Source organism: Varroa jacobsoni, unplaced genomic scaffold (assembly GCF_002532875.2).
Source record: "Varroa jacobsoni isolate VJ856 unplaced genomic scaffold, vjacob_1.0 scaffold_1027, whole genome shotgun sequence".
Lineage (NCBI taxonomy): Eukaryota > Metazoa > Arthropoda > Arachnida > Mesostigmata > Varroidae > Varroa > Varroa jacobsoni.
This window is the reverse complement of record NW_019213929.1, coordinates 185,079-197,576: the sequence shown is the minus strand read 5'-3', so window position 1 is coordinate 197,576 and position 12,498 is coordinate 185,079. Positions and strand designations below refer to the sequence as shown.

The 12,498-nt window shown below is 42.0% G+C and overlaps 1 protein-coding gene across 14 annotated transcripts in view; it reads left to right on the top strand.

Moving 5' to 3' along the window:
• LOC111265929 (agrin) overlaps positions 1-12,498 on the top strand; it is a 199,158-nt gene that overhangs the window by 20,718 nt on the left and 165,942 nt on the right. For 4 of the 14 annotated variants that reach the window (XM_022842951.2, XM_022842959.2, XM_086970726.1 and 1 more), the window contains one exon: positions 7,908-8,121. The exons of the other annotated variants lie outside the window; for them this stretch is intronic. The gene's annotated coding sequence lies outside the window, so the exon portion shown is untranslated. The remainder of the gene's footprint in view (positions 1-7,907; positions 8,122-12,498) is intronic. 14 annotated transcript variants of the gene reach the window in all.

Here is a 12,498-nt window from a genome sequence, read left to right as displayed (position 1 = left end):
TCCGTTTAGATGCTTCGCTCCATCAACATCGCTGATACCATGAGTAAAGTCAGTTATCAATTGCAAGTCAAATCAAATATATCCATATGGTGTTATAGAGAAAGAACTACTTCGCTAGTTGGGGACTCTGTCCCAAGTGTTACCCCACCATCGCTTTTCAATGCTGCCCAGAATCTAGCGTCTGACGTCTAACGTACAACGACGTTTTTGTGTAAACACTGATGACGACATCGTCACCTTCATTACAGCACCAATCTCGTACATTTGCAAGCAAACACCCATGAACGAGGAATAGCTAGCTGGTCAAGCCGATTCACTCTTCCTCTTTACTTACTCTCCGTTGCTCCGCATCTTCCCCCTCGTTCCCTCCTCTCGCCACCCCCTCTCTCTATCTTTTCTCCCTATTGATCGCTCGCTAGAAACAACTCGACGGCAAACAGCTAGGAACCATGGCTACGCAGAAGGAAAATGGCGGGATAGAGAGAAGCGCTTGCGTCTGAGCTTGTTGGCAACTGCTGCCAATAGGAAAAACCATTAGGAGTTGGGGTGCGGCCTGAATCCAACGGGGCAAAGCAACGGTCTGGGTTTGAAGGCCAGCGCCAAAGAACGAGGGAAAAATCTTGGGGTTGGGCAAATACTACGATGAACGAGGAGATGGCAGACTGGCTACCATTGCCTCCGCTGAAACAGCAGCAGCCGCTGCTATTCGACAACGGAACACTTGAGAACAGCTCTACTCGGAGCAAGGGAGCGGTGGCGGAGAAACGCGGGCTTCAATGCAGCCTCCGAAGGACCTCGGAGTCTGAGAGCAATGAAAAAAATGAGAGGGGTTGCACTGCCGGGTCCGGCGAGCTGCCGACGGCGAACAAAACTACTGAGAAAAATGGGTATTACAAGAAGTGATTACAACTTTCTGTGGGGAAAAGCGGCTTGCGAACGGAAGGTCCAGAGACCCAAAAGGGTCCGAGGATTCGAGCTTAGGAAGGGACACCGAACCAACGATTGAGGCCGATACACAGTACTATAAAATGGTGATTGTCTCAAATACCCTTAAAAACAATAGCATTTTACATTTTAGCAGAAAGCAACGAAGGATTGTGAAGCTGCAACTCTATTGCAACATAGTTCACTTTTATGTATGCAAACAAACAAAGTTCTAAATAACGATAATTTTACCCTTTCTCTTCAATGTCGAACAATGTTCAAATTGCCAAAACGTTAAAGATAAATAAGCTATATTCAGTAAGAACTTGATCGGCGTCGTTTGTATAGCAAATACTTTAAAGAAAAATCTACAAGTTGTCCAGCAAGTTCTGTAATTCATATTGAATAATGGGTTTGTTTTTTAGTGTTGACGTGCACTCAACCTTCTGACCTAAACGAAAAGGTTTCTGGCTGAAGTAAAAGAGACATTTGGTTATTTCTGTAAGCGTAAGTTTAAAATAGCTCATATATACATATATAAAAAAATGCGTGCCAAGTAAAGAAAGCTTATTGTTATAGTCAATACAGTAAAATAGAAAACAAAGCTGAATGACTTAGTTTCGAATAGATAAATTCATAATCTAAGGTAAGACAAACGCGGCAGTTATCACGTGACGATTTTAGACAACCCTTGTATTAAGTAATTTTATAAAGCTAGGAGGAATACCGCTATACCCCGTAAAAAATAATAATTATTATTAACAATATTTCTTTTTTTTGGTTTGCCTTGCCTCAGTTGCGATCCCAGCTTTAGTGCACATTTAAGTTCGCGGGGTGTATATTAGAATTTGGAAGATCCACGTGTTTCCAGGCCATTACAGGCTTGGGTCAGCAAGGCTCAGAGCTGTCCGATCGTTGGGACATGAGCTCAGCTATACAGCGTCTGCTTTTTATAAAATGAATGCCTCTGAATCACTTCCAGAATCTATCTTCTTTGTCGATTGAAATGTCTCTCTTCTTTATAAAATTTGTCTACGGAAGCAGACAAGCCGGCTTTAAGTGCCTATATTTCATACTATAAGGCTCCCTAGGTTTCTGTCGGTGTGACCTGCTAAAGTCGAATGCATGAAGCTACGGCCAGTAAAGCGCTTTTGCGCTCTAAAACTACTTCATTTTTCTCTCTCATTTCTTCGAGTTGTAAAAATAAACAACTACACCAGGCCTTAAAAGAGAGCAATTAGTTTCGAATCTGCATACTTATCAGTAAGGACGATCGTAGCTGTTCCTCAGGTGCTTCAAGAATCCCGAAAAGCAGCGCTGAACGCTATTCAAAAACAAGTACACATTTTCCATGAATGCATAGAGTTGGTTGCCACAGGTATACTTGACAATAATAATCATCATTCCATTATTAGAGCTTTAGTATTAGAATACTAAGGAAGATCGATTCTTCGAAGATCTACCGCGTACCCTAGAGACTGACTAAGCGCTGAAATGGTTCTTTAGTCTATTTACTGATGAGTTCCTCGATTTCTTTTCTGATCTAGTTATAACCTGGTCACTTTCGTATTTCGAGGAAGAACGATACTATAATCTTAGCCCCGTAATTGCCTTATAATTGCCTTCAATTGTTAGGTTAACGTGGAAGAAGCCGATCGCTGTATTGCATGGACTACATCGGATTACCACGCTCTTCTCTCTTTCCAAGTGCAGTTGAACGATGAGTAGTACAAAAGGGGAGAAAAAGGCCCTTAAAACTTGTTTTAGCTTTAGCCATTCTTGACCATTGATCATAGAACAAGACTCCTGGAGTTCGCCATCCGTTACGGATTGGCTTCCGGGCAACGGTAATGACCTCTTGTCGTTGTTTGCTAGAATCGCCTACCTCCCTACTACAGGCACTTCCTATGTACGACTGACAGGATCGCCTTATTTTGCAACCGATAGAATTTTTCTTTTTGTATTGACAGAAAATCTGTCGTTGGATGAACTGATAACCGATGGTTAGCTTAACATTGTTATTTTCATTATTAATTATAAAAACATTAGCTTATGAATTGAGTAACCTTAGTAAGCCCTGCGGACCATACTGCAGGAGTCAATGATAAATTTCCTTATATATACATTTGATTGAACTATATGCATATTCTTAGTAAACTCAGCCGATTCAAAGGATCAGCGAAGTAAAAATACCATATTTTTTTATTAAATTGTGCTATTAATTGGTAGAACCTAACATCTAAAGAAAATAAACCAACGACATAATTTATTAGGTATTCATTTAGGTAGATCGTCGTACAGTGTCTTTGTGATATCACCGAGCTATATATAGATCGGTCCCATTCATCACTAAACATATTCTAATTTGAAATTTAAATGCCGGCGCTCTTCTGTTATCCTGCATCTTATGTCCTTACAGCTCCTTGATTCGCTTATAATAGTAGAAGCTAATGCTAAAAATACTACGACAATACTTACGTGGTCTCAGCTACTTACATCTGCAGTATTGTTTATGGTACAGAGTCATCTGAAGCTCGAAAAGGAACTTTGCTGCATATTGTTCCATTGGGACAACTATAGGTGTATTTACAGTCGGGCACCTGGAAGGAACATTATAAAAAATCTAAGAAAAAACATTTTCCAAATCTCACAGTAGAAATACCTATGTCAAAGGAAGGCAACGATTTTAAGCCAGAATGTGGTCAAGAACGAGAGGAATGCAGGATAGAATGAGAGGCCAGTAAGTTTACGGCGGCTGACTATTCAAGATTCAGCATCACAACACTGGCGCCTGTAGCTGTCGAAATAGCAAGTGAACGTTGTGGTAGCAGAGGCTGAAAGGTAGAGGTAGTTGTCCCACAATGGTGGGTTTCGTAGTGGTGGCATGGCTGACTTAGTCAGCGGCTTAGTATAATATTATAATAGCGTCGAGGGTATTTGCCTTTTCTTTGCTAGCTTTTTTTGTTGGTCTATATGGCTGGACTTTGGTCGAATCTGGGTGGTCCTCGTCTCACTCCATCTTGCGTTCGTTCTTACTTCCTCTACGCTCTCTCTATGTCTGTCTGCCTTCCATTATCTTTGTGTCCACATCTGATGCCTATTTCTCATATGCTCTCTTATTCTTTTCACTGTGTCTCTGGGCCACTTTCATCCGTCGCTCCTTTTTCCCAGTGTACGGTTTGCGGATTGTTGCTGTATGGCAGCCGCGCCCGCCGGCAAGGATTCTTTTCCGTTGTGCCGTGCTTTCCTCCGTACGTCGCGTCGCAGCGAGCGTTAATCCGTAGAAAGTGTATTAAAAAAAAAAGAACTTAGGGAAGCACGAGAGCGAACCTTGCGGATATATGCAAATACGGGGATGTATATACGGACGACTATGTGCTATCGCTGTACGTGGCGGTTTTTTTGTTTTGTGTACCGCGGAAACGGGTACTAGCTCATTGAGCTGGATTGAGGAAAGGAGACTCTAATGGAATTTCTGATTGCTTCCTCTACCAGCAGGCAGAAAAAAATAAAAATCTGAAAGACCTACTGCTCGCCGAAGAGTATCCGTGGTCATCCAATTGTCACGAGCGTCCTATTTTTTGGTGAGGCAACCCTTTACCTAGCGCTCCTGGATAGACACAAACGCTGTATAATAGGCAAGCGTATGAACTGACACATTCGTAGCGAAGAAAAAACCAAGTCAAGAGATAGTTGAGTAAGCGACAAACTTTCCGGAATAGTGCCCTTCGAATCACGTGGAAATCGCATACAAGCGTTCAACCACCAAAGGTAGCCATTTTTCTCCTGTGATATCGTTAGTTAAAATGAACGTTGTATTCGACGAGGACGTTTTTACAATGTTCACTATATGATCGACTGCGCTGAATATAGAACGCCTCATGCCTTTAAAAGTATATCAAATATAATTCAATGATTCTGACTTACGGGTATACATATTTTTTTTCACATGGACCCAGATTTTTTTTTATATAAGATAATAATTCTCCAATACAGGTTGAAATTACTCAACGACTAAATGATGGCAAAAATCAAATATCTACAGATCAGATGCAAAAATGAAATATTTATACTTTTTATACCGATTTGTCGCGTGAACATTTTGTGTTCTTCTCCGCATCTGATGCGACTGGAAAAGAACCGGAGCGCGCAGCCTCTTCAGAACTGTCTTCTGAAAATGTGAATCAGGCCGCTCAATAGATCCGAATAGATTTCAATATACGTTAAATTCGCCTAATCTGTGTCTATCAGACGATCAGCCTTCAATACATTTCAAATACCTGTAGCACTATTAATTGGCTAGTGCTAACCTATTGTGTTCCCGATCCGCTCTCCGTTTCATCCTATTTGATGGTAATCAGGCAATGCGTATGTGCGCTTCTGCATGATCAAGCATTAACTATGTATTACATTCTTGCAAACTGAAGCTTTTGAGAATCAAGGCTTTCACTGCTCGCACAGGAACCCGTATTTTTATCTGCTAAAATTCAGCGTCAAGGGTCGCTATTTGAAAAAAAGTGATGCAACGATCAGGATATATAGATGACATTTAGAAAAATAAAATAGAAACTAGCTGGCTATTTGGCGTACTATTCAAAAGCATTATAATTTAGCGTAGTCGGGCTATCTGGTTGTTTATAAGTTTGTTTTTACGTTGTTCTATGATTATTTGGTTATAATTAATAAGCAGCTTTGCAATAATGTGTATTGTTGTTGTTTTTACTATGCGTTGGTCTGATTTCATTATCTATTGTTCGTATGAAGAAAGTGCGCTCGAGATAACGACGCGGCTCCTATCCCAGTTTGGCCGATTGACTCTCACTGCAAATGCTGTCTGCGTAATATTCTCATAATAATTATGATCGTTATTTATTAGATTAACTATATTAATCTAGCATCTCGCTTGCCACGTTCTTTCGGCGTGAATCATCTGTGGTCGGATTGCTCTCTGTATGCTCTTTACCAGCAAAAGTTCATTCGTAGCGCTCGGTCAGATAATTGGCCCAGGAAAATCGGACTGGCGCACTGAGTTGCAAGGTGACTGAATTTTGTGGTCGCAGCAGTCAGATACATATGGCGACATGCAACAAACGATCACTGGTCCGGACTGATCGGTCAGGGGGTGAATGTAGTCTATCCACATTCGCTACACATTTGTATCCCAGTCATCCTGAAACATCGGCCGAACTCAGGCAGAACTTGCGACTCTGTTCGGCGACTACGCTTAGCAGAAGTCCAAGACCCCTTACCGCCCGATCGTCAGTCCACCTTCCCGGTACTGGTTGCTTTCCATATGAAAAGGTATACGAGACGCAAAGGAGAAGCGATTCCGACGCGAGCGGAAATGATGACACGTTCCTCTATCAGAGCCGGGTTTCCCCTCTTATCTATCCACCTTTATCAAGCTCTATCATCAGTGGTTGCCATCAAAGCGAGCGACAGTAGCTCAGTGATCACTCTCGCGTTATGGCCCGCCTGTCGTCTGCTGTATGCCGGAAAGCGATCTTTATCTGGGCGCATGTTTCGAGTCGCTGTTACTACTAATGATGATACTATGGTTGTGTAGAAACGCCGTCAAGCAATCGTGCCTGTCCTACTAGTCATCCTAGCTAGCGCCGTACGCTTGTGGGTCCTTGTGCAGGCCTAACACGACACCCACCTGTGCTGCCTGAGTACTTGTTCGGATCATCAGGACACACAAGTAATATTCAATCGACTCCGAGCTTAAGTGTTCGCAGAACCGCAAACACAAAAACGACTCATATTGGCATCTATATCGCCTACCGAACTATCGCGTTCAAAACGGCTGTTGAAGTCTCGTTTATTACCCAGTGCCGACATGCTTTTTTGTTCCAATGTTTAGTTTTTTTGGCGAATTAAATTTAAATTTATAAAAGCGAGCTGACACTTAGATATATTTTCTGTAACTAGAGATAGTTCGAATATAGCAACAAGCATGCATTTTGTATATTTCGAACAAGTATTTAACGATTGCAAGTTCGGCATCTGGTGGGCTGTTTCACAACCCAAAGAACACCGGTTTTAGTACTAAAATTGAGCTCTAACAAAAAGCGCCAGGGGCTCAACATACCGTTTAGTTTTTCTCTACCTTTCGTTGTTTGGGATGGTTGACAATCCGGATCCAAACATAACAAACAACCGTTGTCTGCCCCTTAAAGTCCTGGCCTCATTTATTAGTTATGTGTTGATCAGTCTGGTACGAAACCGAGAAAAAGGTTCGGCCGTAAGGTTTACCAAGCCGGTCGAAGGTCCCTACGCGAAGGATAGATTGATTGCACGCACAGTATATCCCGTTTTTTAGCTTTCAGCTATTTTTATTGCGTAGACACATTTACGGAATTACTTCTCTAGGTACAGCATCAAGGATTTGATCCTATTAGAAGGTCGAACCGAGATAGGTCTCGTTAGACTTGCCTGGATGTTTCTTCAACAAACCTTTGAAACGGCATAGTATTCATATGCTATGGTAATCACTTGCCCATAGAGCTTTAAGAACTATAGCTACATGTTCATGGTTACCATGACCATACCTTTTTTGCACACGTTTGCCGCCTAGACCGCGTATGTCTCGCACTAAGTACTTAGCTAGGTTATAAGCTAAAAAACATGAAAGTTCGTGTTCGTTCAAACACGAAATTTTATGCATACTTAGCTTACCTTTTCCTGTAATATAACAAAAACGTTATGGTTCCAACATTATATGTCGCAAATTAACAAGCAATTCTTAATTAAAAGCAGAACGTGCCTATGACTGAATTTGACTGCAGTGATAAGACGAAAATTACTAAGTACTGATGAATCGGAGGATCCTAAAAACGGTGACAAGAGTAACTCGTATCAGAAATATTAATTATCTCTAAAATATGAGACAGAGGTTTTTACAATCGATATCATTAAACTTCACGTTTGTCTTCAAGACCGATTCTAGCATGTTGGTAAAACGACTTCATTTATTTTCTTAGGAGACTGTACTAAGTTCATGTGACCAACATGATTCCTCGACATATGGCATTTATCGTCTACTGAACGTAAGATGCAGACCGATGACCACCTCAGGTTCATGTAAGGGAGCCATAGAGCTATGAAAAAAAGTTGATGGATTACTACTGCATGGATTTAGCCTATTCGTTCGTTGAACTCGTCAGTAAACGTACAGTTTACTGCACTAATAGAAAGGTGAGCAGGATAGGTACGTTTATGAGGATATCGCTATGTAATTAATGTGTCATTATTGAAGATCGATACCAGATCAGAGCTAGCCTTCCAACCACCTTGCTAGCAGGCCAAGAGCGAGACGATAAATGTTTAGGTAATAAAAGCCGTATATACGAGTCTGCCCCATTTGTTTCCAAGCAATACGAATTTGCACGCCATTATACACCAGCCGACACACGCCAACGTCGTGCTAACTTTTGCTGTCAAATCTATATAAAAGGACTTACCGTTGTACGTGCTATTTTACGAAAAGGACTTCGATAATCAATCTCTATTGTAAAAGATGCCCATTCCGGAATCGGTTAAAACGATTTCGAGACGGAGTGAAATGATCTTAAGCAGGTGCCAGAAAAACGTAAAAAGTTTTTTTACAGCTCCTAAGTGCAAAACCGTAGTCCATGTCACCGAAGGCCGCCCCTTGTACAATGCATTTTTCGGGATACCAGTAACAACGGTATTTTACTTTTTTTCGGTACGAAAACTTGTTTTATTTTATAAAATCAGCTCTTGGCGGTGGTCAGGTAGTAAAGTTAAGTGGTTGCGTGTCACTTGTAGTGAGTCTGTCTCATGAGCAAAACAAGTAGAAAAGAAACCACGGCATTGGCAACCGATACGTGCTTTCCAATATTTCGAGGCGCTATAGTTACTCGGCTTGAGTTTTGACGCACTAAGGCGCTGTCAGTTTTGATATGTTATTCCGAAGATTTAAAGCGCAGTCACAGACCTTAGGTTTAGGGTGCAAAAAAGGTAAGTAAAAATGTGTTCTGCATAATGCACTTCTTCTTAGCAAATTATTGCTCTTAAGCATTTCTTTGTCGTGCATGGCCTGTTCCTGTGAGTACGATTGTTGTCCATTGATTCATCCTAATAATAATAGTAATTGTAGGAACTCGCACTTCTGTAGACAGGCAGACAAACAAAGGTGGGCTCTTGTTAGGGATATGGCCTTATATTGCCGAATGACATGAGTTTTGCCTATTCATATATTATACGTGCAATGCACGTTATGCGAGTTCGCATCAGTATTTCTTTTATCAATTTGAGCGTTGTTTGTCAAGGTTCATTCAAGGAAACGTTTACAAAGCAATATTTTTCTTCGAGAACTTTGTGTAAATATTTTCTAATTTACACATTTGCACGTTTTTAACATACGAAGATGCAGTTGGAGCTTATTCTCTGCTTGCGATAACCAATGTCGAGCGCTGTGAAGGGCTCCATGCATTTTAAGCTGTTACAGAACGAGCTTCTATTGTCGATAAAAGGTTGGACCAGTTAAGCAGTTGTGTCATACAGAAAGTACAGTAATTACATCTTATTCCATAAAAAGCAACTTAATAAGCCGCTCATAATATTATTATGCTGATTTCAGTTTCAACCAAAGAGCTTAATTGATTTGTAGCTGTTATGCACGCTGTACGCCTAAATTAATTATTTTCGAGTTTTATGTCTGCTATATGAACCATTCAGCATTACCATTAAGTTTTCGCTTGTAAAATAACTAGTTTTTTTCCATAATCGACTTTCAGTTGTTCCTTCTACGACAGATCTCAATATTATTGCTTGGTGTTATCAAAGGCGTACGCGAATACACGGGCTTAAGACAACCACTATGGAGACCCCGGGCATTCGAAGTGATTACGATTATACTTATCGCGTTTCGTGCTTTTTCTCGGATTTTTTATTAATGCATTATGCCTAGAACAAGCACAACGCGAGGACTCAGTAAAGCAAAACAGCTCGATAAGGTGGACCACACGTTAGGTTTTCCATTAGCGGAAAATTTGACAGAACAGAGAAAATCCGTAAAAACTCTCCGTAATAATATACAAATGTCGATAGCGCAGCCGTAATAGACTTCGTACGAATCAAGCATTTAAAAAAACGTTATAGTAAACTTTCGATAAATGTAGAAAGATCCATATATCCAGAAGTATTTAATTCATTAAGTTTTAGTGCAGTTCGCTTAGGAACGTAAGCGCGTGAGGTTAAGGACTCCAATGAGCAAAGTAATAACCTAAGAAGCAACGCGTACTAATTCTGACAACGATATTCACATACATGCGTATAACATTACGTATTAGAGAAAAGCTATCTGGTCTAAGTGTGTGTTAAATAAATAGGACAGATTTCTTCATTCTTTCTTTGAGAGAAAATGATAATATACGTTGGATATTGCCAAAAAATAAGCGATTGCAACAGAGGACGATTCGCTTATAAATCGCTATTTATCGCTTATTGAGGTTGGCCTCCAGCGTCATTCTGGTTGTACAGTAGCAGGAGCATTGTTTAATATCTCGGCTCGCCACGTGGACACCATCATTTCGCGCAGGAGGTCGTTGCGGACCAGCCCGTTACTCTGCTCTGGCAGCTTCACTCCGTTTGTAGTGGTAGCAGTAGTATACTCCATAGTACGCTTTGTGACTCTATGGGGGTGCCCCGTCCTTCCCCTCTTTCCGTTCAGATCCATGAGGCAAACTGGAGCCTTCGTACGACTGTTATAAGCTAACTCTCTGGCATTGGGTAGCTTGAAAGTTAGAGTATAGCGAGCGACTTGTCCAATAGCACATGTTATACCGCTGCCACCGTTGCACAGCTCGAGCTCGTAGGTGGTTCGTTGACTTGCTGGGCATTGCGCACCGGTTCTGGGGTTTGTAGGTTATTATATGAGCTGGTTGGCTTCTCTTCCGTCGTCCCAGCCCACCTCGTCGCTCCCTAATGTTTGCCCCAATTTGACACTCAGATATCCCTATTTTTCGGCCGAGGCCGAGTTACAGGGGATGTAGGAAAAAGAAAGAAGCAAAGAGAAGCTTGCCAACCGAGCTACCGTTCTGCAGAAAGCTCCCAGGTCCGTTTTTCGCTGCCATGACTACCACGAACAACGGCGAGGATACCGCGACAGCCGACCATTTCAGTCGTTTTCTGCCACCCGTTTCATTCTTTCCCGTGAGGCTCCATCACTTCAGTAGCAGCGCCAGCTTCCTTAGCCAAGCAGCCAACGACAGGGAGCGGCCCTCGGATTGGTTTTACCGGTTGTGGGTGGTTTCGTCGCGGTCGTCGTCCGGGTCGACCACGACGACGACATTTTACGGCCGCAAATAAAAGCCGAGCGGAGATCCAGCAGCTGCCAGTGCGCTATAGGTAGACCTGTGTGTCGTTGTGCGGGTTAGCGAGCATGTAATTCTGTGTATCTGCAGCATGAAGTGTACGTGTGTGTATGTGTATGTGTGAGGACAAAATGGAGACTTAGGGCGTCCACAGGCAACTAGTGATAGCTCTAACGGCCGATAGCCAGTAGTCCAACCGTCTTCACTTTAGCAGTGGCACCTTCCCGCATTCCAACGTCATACGCATTTGACTCTCGCGCTGCTATACCAATACTACGTCTAGCGTATAGCATAATGCCTACAACTCTCGCAGCAAAACGGGCCACTGGCCCTCGACTTTCCTACGCAGACCCAGCCGCCAGCGAGACAACTGTTGGCCGCTTCACAAGTGTTTATTTATTTACCAGGTCATCCCTCTATCTTTATTTCTAAATGGAACACGCCTCAGGCTGGGCACGTGAAGCTTCATTGTTGCCTGCACACACATTTATTTAGTTATTGTTTTAGTGTAAAACTCTTTGATTGGTTGCTAGGTCATCACGTATCCATGCATTTGAACACTGCTATCTATCAAAAATGTTTCTGAAGTATAGATTGCGTGCGGTGATAAAGTATTTCAGTGTAGCCTATACAGCAACTTTATTTATTTGGGCTCAAAGTGAATCGACCTCTGCCAGATACGTTTATAGATTTATAGTGAATTTTTCCAAGGAACTGTTGTGGCCAATTTTACCACATATAACACAAAGTGAATATTGATTTTCAGTCTTCATATATGATATAATGTAAGATGTCTATAAAAAGTCGGGGTATTTTTAGGTGCTTATTTAGAAAATTTCATGTCGAGTATTACGATTTAGATATATATATTCCCTATTGCGCGAGTAGGCGCAAAAGTTGCTAAGGGCATGTCCAGTTAGACAGAGCGAATTGAGAAGGGGAACCTAGGGCAAAATCGACTAGGGAAAGGCATCCGTATGGGGATGCAGTGGAGAACGACGTACAGTTGGACGATCTCGTAGCGCAAACCAATCATATGATCAGAACAGCTGCGTCTGCAGGCTTTGGATCGGTGCCTGAATATCTGTAACTTCGAACTGCGGAGACCTTACATACACCGGCGCGACTACCGCCATCATCATTGGTGTACTACTCATAGACTGTGAACACGCCTTTTCTCGGGCTTTCGCACAAGACTGCACGACAGACAGCTGAATGGCGGGAACTGCATTCC